This window comes from Mesoplodon bidens, assembly GCF_964165515.1.
Source record: "Mesoplodon bidens genome assembly, chromosome: Y".
Classification (NCBI taxonomy): Eukaryota; Metazoa; Chordata; class Mammalia; order Artiodactyla; family Ziphiidae; genus Mesoplodon; species Mesoplodon bidens.
The window spans coordinates 41,130,444-41,144,966 of NC_138180.1; positions in this window are offsets into that span (position 1 = coordinate 41,130,444).

A 14,523-nucleotide genomic window follows, 5' to 3' on the forward strand; every position below is an offset into this window, starting at 1 on the left:
TAAAACCCCAGAAAAACAACTAAATGAAGTGCAGATAGGCAACCTTCCAGAAAAAGAATTCAGGAAAATGACAGTGAAGATGACCCAGGACCTTGGAAAAAGAATGGAGGCAAAGATCGAGAAGATGCAAGGAAGGTTTAACAAAGCCCTACAAGAATTAAAAGAAAAAACACCTAGAAGAATTAAAGAACAAACAGAGATGAACAATACAATAACTGAAATGAAAAATACACTAGAAGGAATCAACAGCAGAGTAACTGAGTCAGAAGAACGGATAGGTGATCTGGAAGACAGAACGGTAGAATTCACCTGCTGTGGAACAGAATAAAGAAAAAAAGAATGAAAAGAAATGATGACAGCCTAAGAGACCTCTGGGACAACATTAAACGCAACACCATTCACATTATAGGGGTCCCAGAAGGAGAAGAGAGAGAGAAAGGACCCAAGGAAATATTTGAAGAGATGATGGACGAAAACTTCCCTAACATGGGAAAGGAAATAGCCACCCAAGTCCAGGAAGCGCAGAGAATCCCAGGCAGGATAAACCCAAGGACAAACACGCCAAGACACACAGTACTCAAATTGACAAAAAATTAAAGACAAAGAAACATTACTGAAAACAACAAGGGAAAAACGACACGTAACATACAAGGGAAGTCCCATAAGGTTAACAGCTGATTTCTCAGCAGAAACTCTACAAGCCAGAAGGGAGTGGCACGATATATTTAAAGTGATGAAAGGGAAGAACCTACAACCAAGATTACTCTACCTGGCAAGGAGCTCATTCACATTCAACGGAGAAATCAAAAGCTTTACATACAAGCAAAAGCAAAGAGAATTCAGCACCACCAAACCAGCTCTACAACAAATGCTAAAGAAACTTCTCTAAGTGGGAAACACAAAGGAAAACGACCTACAAAAACAAACCCATACCCATTAAGAAAATGGTAATAGGAACATACATATCAATAATTACCTTGAACATGAATGGATTAAATGCTCCAACCAAAAGACACAGGCTCGCTGAATGCATACAAAAACAAGACCCATATATATGCTGCCTACAAGAGACCCACTTCAGACCTAGGAACAGTTACAGACTGAAAGTGAGGGGATGGAAAAAGATATTCCAGACAAATGGAAATCAAAAGAAAGCTGGAGTACCAATACTCATATCAGATAAAATAGACTTTAAAATAAAGAATGTTACAAGAGACAAGGAAGGATGCTACACAATGATCAAGGGATCAACCCAAGAAGAAGATATAACAATTATAAATATATATGCACCCAAAATAGGAGCACCTCAGTATGTAAGGCAACTGCTAACAGCTATAAAAGCGGAAATCAACAGTAACACAATAATAGTGGGGGACTTTTTTTAATGTTAATTTATTTATTTTTGGCTGTGTTGGGTCTTCGTTGTTGCGTGCTGGCTTTCTCCAGCTGCAGCAAGCAGAGGCCACTCTTTGTTGTGGCGTGTGGGCTTCTCATTGCGGTGGCCTCTCTCGTGGAGTACGGGCTCTAGGTGCGTGGGCCTCAGTAGTTGTGGCATGCGGTCTCAGTAGTTGTGGCTCTCAGGCTCTAGAGCACAGGCTCAGTAGTTGTGGCCTGCAGGCTCTGTAGCGCAGGCTCAGTAGTTGTGGCGCACAGGCCCAGTTGCTCCACAGCATGTGGGATCTTCCAGGACCAGGGCTCGAACCCGTGTCCCCTGCACTGGCAGGCAGACTCTCAACCACTGAGCCACCAGGGAAGCCCGGAACAGAAACAACGTGCACAAAACACAAAAGGATGGGGGCATGTCAAAGGGACATAATAGACACCAACCTGAAGAGCTCCCAGCGGCCAAAGCTGAAACAATCTGAGTAACAAAATAATGTAATATTGGATTATAACCCACAGTATAAATATACATGAATCCATACTGATACAAATGAATGAATAAACAAATGTGGGGGAAGGAACAAACTTTCCTTATGGAAGAATTGCAAATAATATATACAGATACTCCCCATTCCAGGAAGTGGAGCTTAATCCCACCCTATCTTGAGCGAGGGCTGGACTTGGTGAAACACTTCCAAATAAGAAAGGATGCAAAGTGAAAATCACACTTATGGTGGAGACACCTGGCAAACACAACCTCAAACCAAGTGATCAAGGTTAACATCACCAGTGGTTAAGTCGTGTTGGTAACCCCTGACACAATGTGATGAGGCAGGAACTTCAACTCTGCAGTATGCTTCCCCAAACCCACAACCCCAGTCTATTCATGCGAGAAACATCAGACAAACTCAATGTATTAGCCAAACAGCTATTAGCCAGTCTTTGACAAAAATGGAGAAAACCACACCCAAGGGAAATCAAACCAAGTGTTCTATCGTATGGAAACATTTTATTGGGAATTGGGCCAGGAAATTACCCAACAAAACCGGTCTTGAAAACTTGACCTTCATTATCTAATGAATGTATATCAGCCTGATGGGAAAAAAGTTACAAACCCAACTGTAAACCCAACGAAGTTCATTGCCTAACTGGATGATCCTAACCCATGCATTCTCATCAGGAGTGACATCATCCTCAAGGAGATGAAAACTGGTTAGTGGAACACATCCTACTCTTTTTACATATAAAGCACAGGTATATGGACATTACGTAAAGAAGTATATAATATATATTGGTGGGATTAAAATTCACGGGAAATTCATAGGAAAGAAATGTCTTAAACGTTTCCTTTCAGAGAGGGAGAAGGGACAATAAAAGGTTAAGAAACATGACCCAAGTCATTGAATACTTGGGTACAGAAACTTGACAATGTTACATTTTTGAATGCATTACCACCCAAAAATTCAGAGTGCATAATAAGCTCTGCTAATGGGAAACTGATCACATCTTGACAGTATTTATAGTTTCTGTACAATCAAAAACATGGATTTGTCTTGTGAACTGATTTTTAAAATTTATTAAATATTAACTGTATACTTTCTTCAGGCTTCTGAAAAGAATGCAGGGCAGCTTTCAACATTAAAGTATAAAGAAAAAGCCATTTTAGAAGGCAATTTAGAAAGGGAGAGAAATCAAAACTTATGTACAAGAAATTTAATTTCAATAAGGCCTAATTTAGGAGCTTCTTGTAAAGTAGAGCAGAAAAATAGCATGAGTTACACAGTCCTTGTGTGAAAAATTAAAAAAGTAATATGCTAGTTCAGCTGGAGAGTCCTGCCCTTTCCTAACACTAATTCTAATTCAATTACATTTTTTAAGGGTGCTGCAAACTAGGGAATATGAAGTAACAGAATAGACACTATGTTTCTGCAGAATATAAATTTCACTCAAAGAACTTCTCATACTTGAAAAACCAGTAATATAATACCAGGAAGTTAAAAGTCTGCAGAAGCTGTGTTTTTCCAGTGATGTACTAATTCAACAAGTTTCACCCTTCTAGACAATGCAAGGACAGAAAATGAAACTCAGGGAAGATTTCTCAAACATCAGTTGTTTCAAGCTTGACTTGAGCAGGAAACAAGACTGCAGTCAACTGCAACTTTGAAAAAATCAAGGTACTGAAGTACAAATAAAATGTTGTATACATTTTTTTTTTTTTTTTTTTTTTTTGCGGTACACGGGCCTCTCACTGCTGTGGCCTCTCTCGTCGCAGAGCACAGGCTCCGGACGCGCAGGCTCAGCGGCCATGGCTCACGGGCCTAGCCGCTCCGTGCAGCATGTGGGATCTTCCAGGACTGGGGCACGAACCAGTGTCCCCTGCGTCGGCAGGTGGACTCTCAACCACTGCGCCTCCGGGGAAGCCCAAAATGTTGTATACTTTAAAATAATTATTAACAGAGAAGTTAGTTAGCAAAATAAACTTTCTAGTAAAAAAAAAAAATTATGGAGGCTGCTTTTTATTTCACTCACTCAGAGAGCTGGCTTACTTCCACATTCCAGAAAGCAAACTAAATGTTCTCAAAGTAGATAGGAGGTACTGCCATATAACAGATAAGTGCCATGGAATTTAGAAAACAGAGAGAACAGTGCTACAGCAAATCAACAATAGAAACATGTTTCCATAGTTCCTCTCAAAGGCCATAAGTGGGTGTGGTTATGTTCCTAAAACTAAAATCATCATTGGCCTGATAGCTAAGCCCAAAAAAATCTGAACAGGGTATACTGAAATTTTTCTTTTAAGGGAAAACTGCTGGTAGATGACTATGAATCTTGCAAATTTTTGTACAATTCAGTTCTTCTGGAGGACAGTTTTGTTAAGTTCATCAGTGTTTTTACTGCTTGGAATCATTACTGAACTACAAATGGGGGAGTCCAGGGAATCCTCAAGCTGCATGACAGAAGTAAGAGCGGCTCCTGTGCATCAGAGAGACAGTATTTTTGCCAATAACATAGGATGCTTCACCAGAGGTATAACTGTAATTTTCTATTGACTTATCCAGGGGATATCATTTATCAATAATAGCTGGCCAGAAACTTCAAATAACAATCACTTTCTTCTATCCTTCCTAGCTAAACTTTTTGAAAATTTATTTATTTTAAACTTCTTCACAATTGCTTTTATTTATTTTTTTCCTCGGCCACGCTGAGCGGCTCGAGGGATCTTAGTTTAGATCCCTGACAAGGGATTGAACCCGGGCCACGGCTGTGAAAGCGCCGAGTCCTAACCACTGGACCACCAGGGAACTCCCCTTGAAAAAATAATTTAGATTCACTTCTTTAGCTCCTTTGCACTCTGGCTTCTACCTTATGTTTCACTGAATGTTTTCACAAAAGTCCCTAATAATCTCTTTAATACCAAATCCAGTAGGTTCTTTAATGGACTCCTCTAAAGCATATGAAACTGCTAAGCATGTATTCCTTAGCTACGACAACACACCATTCTTCTCTCACTTCCTCTACCCAGCCCCCATAATCATCTGTTCCTTTTCCCCCTGCTTCATATCAACATTTCCAAAGGTTTGTCCTCAGGACTCTAACCCTTCATTCAATATCCTCTTTGTGGGTGACAATTCAACCTATTTCTTCAACTACTATTTATAATGAAGCTTCCCCAAAGACTGAGAACGTAGGTAAAACTCAATGCCATGTTTGTGTTTCAGCTACTCAATAAATGATAGCCTAGCCTAGAATTCCACAAAGATATACAGCTGCCCTTCAGTTTCTGCAGGGGATTGGTTCCAGGAGTACCCCCCATGCACACCAAAATCTGCAGATGCTCAAGTCCCTTCCATAAAATAGTGGAGTACAGGGAACACAGTTGGCCCTCTATATCCACACATGGGAAACCCAAAGATATGGAAGGCTGACTGTACTCAATATCCAACTGTACAGTGAATCTATACTCACTTGACAGTTGCCTCAAAGTAAACAGGACCAGAACAGAACAAAGTCCTTCCCGTCAATGTGTTATCTGTCCTGTATTCTCTGTATCCACGGTATTACCATGACTTCACTTTTCAAACCAGTAACCTGTGAATTCTCCTATGCTATCCTCCCTTAGCCCCCATCTCTACAAGTTCTATAGAGTCTACCACCTTGATTACCTCTGTACTTTACTCTCAGTGAGACTGCCATTTCCTTAGTTCAATACATTTTCATTATTTGTCTGGATTACAGAAGAAACCTAAATGATCTGCCTCTTGTTTGATCCACCATCAATTCTTCCTCCAAAGTGCTGCCAAAGGCCAAAGCCAAAACCAGACTCTAAAAGCACAAATGACTCCTCTACCTTTGGCCGATAAAATTAAAATTTCTGACCTCACCACACAAGGCTCTCCATGACCTGGCTTCAGCATCATCTCTTGACATTCCCCCTCACTTGCACATCCTAAAATGCTTCCTGGTGTTTGGCATTACCTGCCTTTATGGAAGCTCTTCCATCTGCCTTGGACACCTACTCTTCATACCTTTGCCTGCTTCTTAACCCTGGATGTGCCTCAGACTCACCAAAGGAACTTGGCAAAAAAAATTAGCAAAGGCACATGGTGAGATACCACTGAGAAAATTCAGATGCGTTCTAAAAAAGACTCCACCAGTACGTCTGATAAAAAGCCAGATTTGGGGGACATCCCTGGTGGTCCAGGGGGTAAGACTCTGCACTCCCAATGCAGTGGGCCGGGGTTCGAGCCCTGGACTGGGAACTAGATCCCACATGCATGCCGCCACTGAGAGTTCGCAAGCCACAACTAAGACCCAGCACAGCCAAAATAAATAAATAAGTAAATATTTCGGGGGCGGGGGTGGGAGGAGCCAGATTTGAGAACTACCTCTGAGCATCATCATGCCTGGAGGCTTGTCTGACTCATTCCCTCCCTTCCAATCTGTCTTTGATGACTTTTTTCTCTATCCCCTCAGGACTTTGTACATGGTCTCTATCACTGCATTTACCATGTTAGGCTGAGCTGTTTACTTATCTGTCTCCCACCTACAAGCTCCATCCTCAGCAATTCTGCGTGTGTTAGGGGGCAAGGATCCGTTCTGTATTTTTTTTTTTCTTTTGTCTTACTCCTCAGTGCTTGGCACATAATAAGTGCCTGAAAAAAAAAGTCTTAAGTGTCTATTTAACAAATAACTGCCGACACTTCCCTGGTGGCACACTGGTTAAGACTCCGCGCTGCCAATGCAGGGGGCCCAGGTTCGATCCCTGGGTCTGGGAACTAGATCCAACATGCATGCCACAACTAAGAGTTCGCATGCCACAACTAAGGAGCCCGCCTGCTGCAACTAAGACCCAATGCAACCAAATAAATAATAAAACATGTAAACATTTAAAATTTAAAAAAACCAAATAATTACCTGGGGTAATGGCCTACAGCGAAGCCATCCTTTCAGTCGAGATTCCTGGGTTTATTTGAGAATGGGTGAGGATCTGCATTCATATATAACCAGACTCTGGGCCCCAACATTTCTGAAAAAGCAAAACAAAACAAAACTGAGGAAGTGGTTTTTAGACTCGCTCTCTCACCTGGGCTTCACATCAATCCTTATAAAGAACCACCAAATATTACCATTTGATGACAGGGCTCAAGCTCCCAGAGGTTAGACAACATGCCTGTGGATCTAACAAGGAATGAAGAAACAGTGCAACTGCCATTCTGACTCCACAGGGGGAGTGGCTCCACGGGGGACCTCGTCCCCACGCTGGGGACAGCGAGGCACTTTGTCATTAAGTCCCGCAATTAGCAGGTGAGTTCAGCCCTACGATCGTCAGTAGCTAACACCTCTGCCGCATTGACTGACCAGCCAAGGGTTCTTCTTCCTTCGAGCCTCGGGCCCGATTCCTTCTGGGCCACACAGGTCTTGGCACATCGTCGCTCCTGGAAGGTGGGGAGGACGGCAAAGGGCCCTCTGGCTGGCTGTCAGCGCTCCATCGCCTTCAGGTGGGGCAGGGAGGGCTCAGGTGGCCACTCGGGAGGGGCACACTCTCCAAAGGCACGAACCCCAGCAGGAGAAAGCAGGGGGCGCCGAGCGGACAGAGACTTTCTGTAGTGAGACACCCCACTCACTCCCACAGAAACTACGCAGCTCCCAGACTCAGAAGAGCTCACACGGGACGGCACTGCAGACGACGCGAAGGGAGAGGACCGGAGGGCGCCCCAATGGGCGCCGCAACTGTCCTGAGGGACGCGGCCGAGCTCACGCCGCCCCTACCCCACCCGCCCGGGCCTCACACGCTGCGACGGTTACACCGTGCGCACTCCCACGCTCACCGGGCCAGCAGCCGTGAGTTCAACGATCTCCTCACCCGTCTCGGCCTCCCCCCGGCCGCTAACCAGCCTCCGCCTCCGTGCCTCAACTCAACAGTCGGCCGAGAACGGAAGTGCGGGCCTGCGATCAGTCGCCAACATCCGTAACCGACCACCCAACCGAAGAAGCCCCGAGCGCAGGACCCGCCCTCTGCGTGGCGTCGGCCGTCCGCAGGCCCCGCCCCGGCCGCCGCTTTCTTGTTTTGGTGCCCCGAGGGGCGGGGCGTGGGAAGAGACACGCCCGGGCTCCGCCTGGAGGCCGGGAAGCCCGGCGTGGCGTCACTTCCGGGCTCCCAGGGCCGCCCAATCAGGAGCGTCCGTGAGGGGCGGGGTCTGGGGGAAAGCTTGAGGCCGAGGTTCCACCGCGGCCTTGACCCGGATTTCTCCGGGTAGCGGCCGCCCACCGATGCGCCCACCCCGGGCGACCTGGACGCTTACCCTGCTGTCTTTTCCGCCCAGTCCTTTTTCTTCCCTTTTAGACGCCTCAGGAGTTTCAGCAGGGGTGTTACGGGTTGCGAAGGAATTGTTTTTCTCTTTCGATTTCCTTTAGAGACCTAAAATATAATATGTAATCAACACGTACTTTGGGGGAAGTATATACTTTGTATCATAGAAAAGGGATACATTAAGTATTGGAAAGAGGAAAAACAGTACAGAATATAACAGTAAAACCCCCTGGGAAGCCTACCCATTTTTTTTTTTCTTTTAACGCTTACTGCTGACTTCGACGATGAGGCGTCACCACTAGCTTATACTCTAATAGAGGAGACAGAAAAACAAATAATTACTAGTTCTGATCAAGGCTCTAAAGGAAAGCAGAGGCTGAGTTAGGCCCGATCCAGACCGGTCAGCCAGCGACGATCTTACTGAGCAGAAAACCCTAACCAAAGAATGAGAAGGGGTGAGCCAGGGAAGAAGTGGGCAGGGTCCTGCTGAAGAACATTCCAGAAAGAGGGCGTGGCTTATCGGAAAGCCCCGATGCCTATTATGGAAATTTAACAATCCCAGCGGGAGGCAAAGACTGTTATTCTCGTTTCTAGATTTTTCTCTGTCAGGCGGACTGTGTTGGCCAAATTCAAATCCAGTGTTTAAATACGAAAGTTACAAAACTGTGCGGAACTATATTGCACTATAAATTGCGTAGGTATCCTTTTTAAAATAATATTAATACTTTTGTAAAATAGGGATCTGGCTGGCTATTAAAAAAAAAAAAAAACTTTTTCTGAAAGAGAAGATGGAAAAAAAATCACCGGAATCTCTATTTCCCTGAGATAACCATTTTAATGTGTATCCTTGAAGAATGTATTACATACGTTTTTATTAAAGTAGCCATGAAAGGATATTTATAAAATGCTAAGCTACTCACCACAGTGTAAGAAACGGAATATTACCGTGAATCCTGAACAGAGGGGCTCCTCCATTTTACAGGGTAGCTTGGGCTAGGGACACACAGAAATGTTTTAACTTCTTATAAAATCAGAAAAACAAGTGGAATATTACGTTGAAGAAAATCTTTTAATATTTACCATTTATTTGTCTTTACACCAATACAGTCATAAAATATAAATTTTGGTATTTTTAAGGAGGAGAGTGCCCCTGAAGGCAAAAAGTGCCTAGGGCCACTGAAGCCATAATTTCATCCTGCTTTGGAGCCCGCTGTGGGTCTTTCCTTATAATATTACCACGTTTGTCTTTAATCTGTAAATATTTGAAGCTTAGCGTGTTTTTGAGCTTTATCAAATTAGACTGAATGCATTTTTCCGTGAATTGCTTTTTATACTCAGAGGTTCATTGACCCAAGGTATGCTCAGGAGTTGTAGAGCCCAAAGTTTACACAACTTGAGGGGTGTCTTTAATATTTATTTGAAATGAATAGCAAAAATCACAACTTTTTTAAATGGACAAACCCCACAAATACTAAAAATTCAGAAAAAAAATATTTAAGCTGCAAACACAACTCTATAAAAGTTATATATTTGGGCTTCATACACTTTTATCTCAGCAATGAGGTTGAAGATCATTTTCTATACAAGGAACACAAATGTAATTCAGTCTCTTTTCTAGTAAGATTGATGAAATTTTATTGTGTTTATGAACATTTCAAATTAATACTTCGTTTGATAATATGCACATTTTAGGATTGTCAAGTTTAAAAAATTTGGATCAAGCCTTTTTTCACAGATAAGCTGTAAGAATTCAGAACACATAAAGTTTCTGGTGTAATGATTGAACCTAAGTACTTGGAATTGATAACACATTACTACTAGGTTGTCATAGATTTTCTCATTTTTAGATATAGATTGTGAGTTTTTTTTTTTTTTTTTTTTTTTTTGCGGTACGCGGGCCTCTCACTGTTGTGGCCTCTCCCGTTGCGGAGCCTGTGCTCTGGATGCGCAGGCTCAGCGGCCATGGCTCACAGGCCCAGCCGCTCCGCGGCATGTGGGATCTTCCTGGACTGGGGCACGAACCCGTGTCCCCTGCATCGGCAGGCGGACTCTCAACCACTGCACCACCAGGGAAGCCCAGATTGTGAGTTTTATATGTCAGTATTTTATGTCAAAATTTCAGTACTTTTTCCAGTTTGATCATTTGACTCATTACTCATCATTATTTGGATCATCAACAATCCAAGAACATGTTACACATTATTTCTATTTGAAATGGATCTGTTCTTAATGAATTACTAAATTATTTGTTATATTATAATTTCTATTGACTTCATCATCATTAACCTTCATTGTAGCCTCTTAGTCCATTATTCTGTCAACTTTATATAATTTATAGACAATTATACACAATAAGTACACATTTTAGGTGTATGGTTGAGAGATTTTAACAACTCCATAATTTCATGTAACCATCTCTAATCATGATATAAAACATTTTCTTCCTGCCAGAAAAGTGCCCTTGGGACACTTGGCAGAAAATCTTCTCCCCATTCACCCAATGGAAACATTGATTTGACTTCTATCAACATATCTATCATCATAGATTAATTTAGACTATTCTAGAACTCTATCAATGGAATTATACACTATGTATTCTTTTGACCATCTGCTTTTGTTCAACAGGAAGTGTACGAAGTCCACAGATGTTACTGTATGTATCAGCAATTCATTTTTATTGCAGAGAAGGGTATCATTCAATGAATACACCACAATTGGGTTTTTTTCTTTTAGTCATCTACTGATGAATATTGGGTGGTTTCAAGTTTTCCACTGTTAATAGATAAAGCTGTTGTGAACACTACTGTACAAGTCTTTTTATGCTCATATGTTTTCATTTAACATGGATAAATATGCAGGAGTGGAATTGCTGGGTTACAGGGTAGGTGTGCCTTTAACATTACAAGAATTTACAAGCCATTTCCAAAGTGATTTTACCATCTTCAATTACCATAAACAAAGTATAAGACTGCCATTTGCTCCACATCCTTGTCAATACTACCCCTATTGTAAGTATTTTAAATTTCAGTCATCCCAATGGGTTAAAATGGTGCCTCATTTGTATTTCCCTAATGAATAATGATGTAGAACATCTTTTCTTTTCTTTTCTTTTGTGGAATGCGGGCCTCTCACTGTTGCGGCCTCTCCTGTTGCGGAGCACAGGCTCAGCGGCCATGGCTCACGGGCCCAGCTGGTCCGCAGCATGTGGGATCTTCCAGGACTGGGGCACGAACCCGTGTCCCCTGAATCGGCAGAAGGACTCTCAACCACTGCGCCACCGGGGAAGCCCTAGAACATCTATTCATGTGCAGATTGAGAATTAGTGTATCTTCTTTGTGAACTGACTGAGCTTTCAGGCAGAGCACAGAGGATTTTTAGGGCAGTGAAAGTACTCTGATATTAAAGGACTGATACAGGTCAGTATACATTTGTCCAAATCCATAGAATGTACATATCAAGAGTGAACCCTAATGAAAACTATGGACTCTGGGTGATAATGACGTGTCACCGCAGGTTCCTCAGTCGTAACAAATGTACTACACTGGTAGGGAATGTTGGTAATGGGGGATACTATGCATATGGCGGGGGGCAGCAGCGGGTATATCAGAAATCTCTGTAGCTTCCTCTGAATTTTGCTGTGAACCTAAAACTGCTCTGAGAAACTAAAGTCCTTTTTAACCTTATGGTCAAACAGCTCAGACGTTTGAATGGAAATGGCAGGTAGGTAGATTAATATTTTAGCCTGGAGTTTGGGGGAGAATCTGACCTATAACTACACATTTGGGAGCCATCAGCACATAGATGTTATTTCGAGGCACCGGGAGAATGTGAAGAGTCCAAAAAGTCTCGAGGAACATGAGCATTTAGAAGTTGGGGGCAGTTGGGGGAGTGTAGCAGAAAGTGGTAATTGATTCTACCTGTATAGAATCAAAGATAGCTAATACTGGGCTTCCCTGGTGGCACAGTGGTTGGGGGTCCGCTTGCCAGTGCAGGGGGTGTGGGTCCGTGCCCCCGTCCGGGAGGATCCCGCATGCCGCGGAGCACCTGGGCCCGTGGGCCATGGCCGCTGGGCCTGCGCGTCCGCAGCCTGTGCTCTGCGGCGGGAGGGTCCGCAGCGTTGAGGGGCCCACGTACCGCAAAAAAAATAAAATAAAAATAAAAAAGATAGCTAACACCATGGCTTGTTTGTATGGTGATAACAATGCAGAATAGAGATGACAATTGGGAACAATTGTCCACAGGGGTATTTACCCTTTCAGCCATTTAAGGCAGGTTGAGCTAAATCCGAGCTCCAGACATGAGCCCAGATGGGTTGAAGACCATCCTATTTTTTGTGGCTACAGTGATGGCTCAGAGTTGGGCACAAGCTCTAATTTGGGCACTGGGAACGAAACCCAGGACTTAAGCAAGAGCTATTGTTCTCTTCTCTGAATGGCATCCTCTATTTAAGTAATAATAAGGATGTGATAACATGGGGCTCTATGAAGGCACCCCTCAGGACCAAGGGGCCCCTTGTGTGGATTGAAGATGAAGTGGACTCTGGAGAAGGGAGAGCTGAGAATCAGCAAGAAAACACATTTTGGGGACTCCGAGTAGCTGGATCCATCCTCTCCCTCTGGATTTTCAGTCTGAGAGTCCCCGGATTCCTTTGAGCTATCTGAGTCTCATTTTCTGGCACTTGCAAGTCAAGACTTCTAACCTATAAACTCACAATCCCACTCCCCGGAGAGAACCACTGTCAACACTTTGGGTTTAATTCCTCCGTTACTCTGTAATGCAACTCTATTTACACATTTTTTTTTTCTTTTTTGGCTGCACCACGCGGCATGTGGGATATTAGTTCCCCCAACAGGGATCGAACCTGTGCCCCCTGAATTGGAAGCAAGGTGTCTTAACCACTGGACCACCAGGAAGTCCCTATTTTTTTTTTACTGTTACAAAATTAAGAAGATAATATGTACACTTCTGAATGAAAAACAGTATATATTTTAGTTGATGATACTGTTTACCTTGTATGTTAAACAAATCTATCACTATCATTATTTTTTTTAATTTATCTATTTATTCATGGCTGTGTTGGGTCTTTGTTGTCATGCGTGGGCTTTCTCTAGCTGCTGCGAGCAGAGGCTGCTCTTTGTTGTGGTGCGTGGGCTTCTCATTGCAGTGGCTTCTCTTGTTGTGGAGCACGGGCTCTAGGAGCGTGGGCTTCGGTAGTTGTGACACACAGGCTCAGTAGTTGTGGCCTGCGGGCTCTAGAGCGCAGGCTCAGTAGTTGTGGTGCATGGGCTTAGTTGCTCTGTGGCATGTGGGATCTTCCCAGACCGGGGATTGAACCCATGTCCCCTGCATTGGCAGGCAGATTCTTAACCACTGCATCACCCGGGAAGTCCCTCATTATCATTCTTTAATTACTGCCTAATATTCCATTCTAGGAATACACCATCATATATAGTAAATTTCCTATGAAAGAACATTCATTTTTCTAGTTTCCATATTATAAATGTGCCATTCTTTTACACTAGTTCTATTATTTCTTTAGGTCCTAGAAGTGAAATTGCTGGACCTCAGAATATGTACATTCTTAAGGCTTTGATGTATTCTACCGGATTGTCCTCCAAAAGGAACATGTAATTTATATTCCCATCAGCCTGAAGATTGGTATGTTTGACAGATAGAAGGAGGTGACTAAAGGCAAGATGCTTATTAAAAAGAAAATATTCATTTGTTCTGGGACTTCCCTGGTGGCACAGTGGTTAAGAGTCCGCCTGCCAATGCAGGGGACATGGGTTCACCTCCTGGTCCAGGAAGATCCCACATGCTGCGGAGCAGCTAAGCCTGTGCACCACAACTAATGAGCCCATGGGCCACAACTACTGAAGCCCACATACCTATAGCCCGTGCTCCACAACAAGAGAAGCAACCAGAGTGAGAAGCCCGTGCACTGAAATGAAGAGTAGCCCCTGCTCTCCGCAACCAGAGAAAGCCTCTGCAGCAACGGAGACCCAACACAGCCAAAAATAAAGTAATTAATTAACTTTTAAAAAGAAAATACTCATTTGTGCCCTGAATATTTATCGAGTGTCTATTATTTGCACAACACCATGATAGGTGCTGTGGATATACTGGTGAATGAGGAGTCCTAAACTTGTTTCTCTCTATTCTTCCTTCTCTGATGACGGCAAGCTTGGAAACATGTCTAGCTTTGTGGATGAATTAACCAACATCACACAGCATGATGCTACACTCAGGAGACAAGGGTGCTGCACCTTGGCCCAGAGGGTGGCCTCACTGTATGGGATATTGCTCACCCACACCTTCCTTTCTATGTT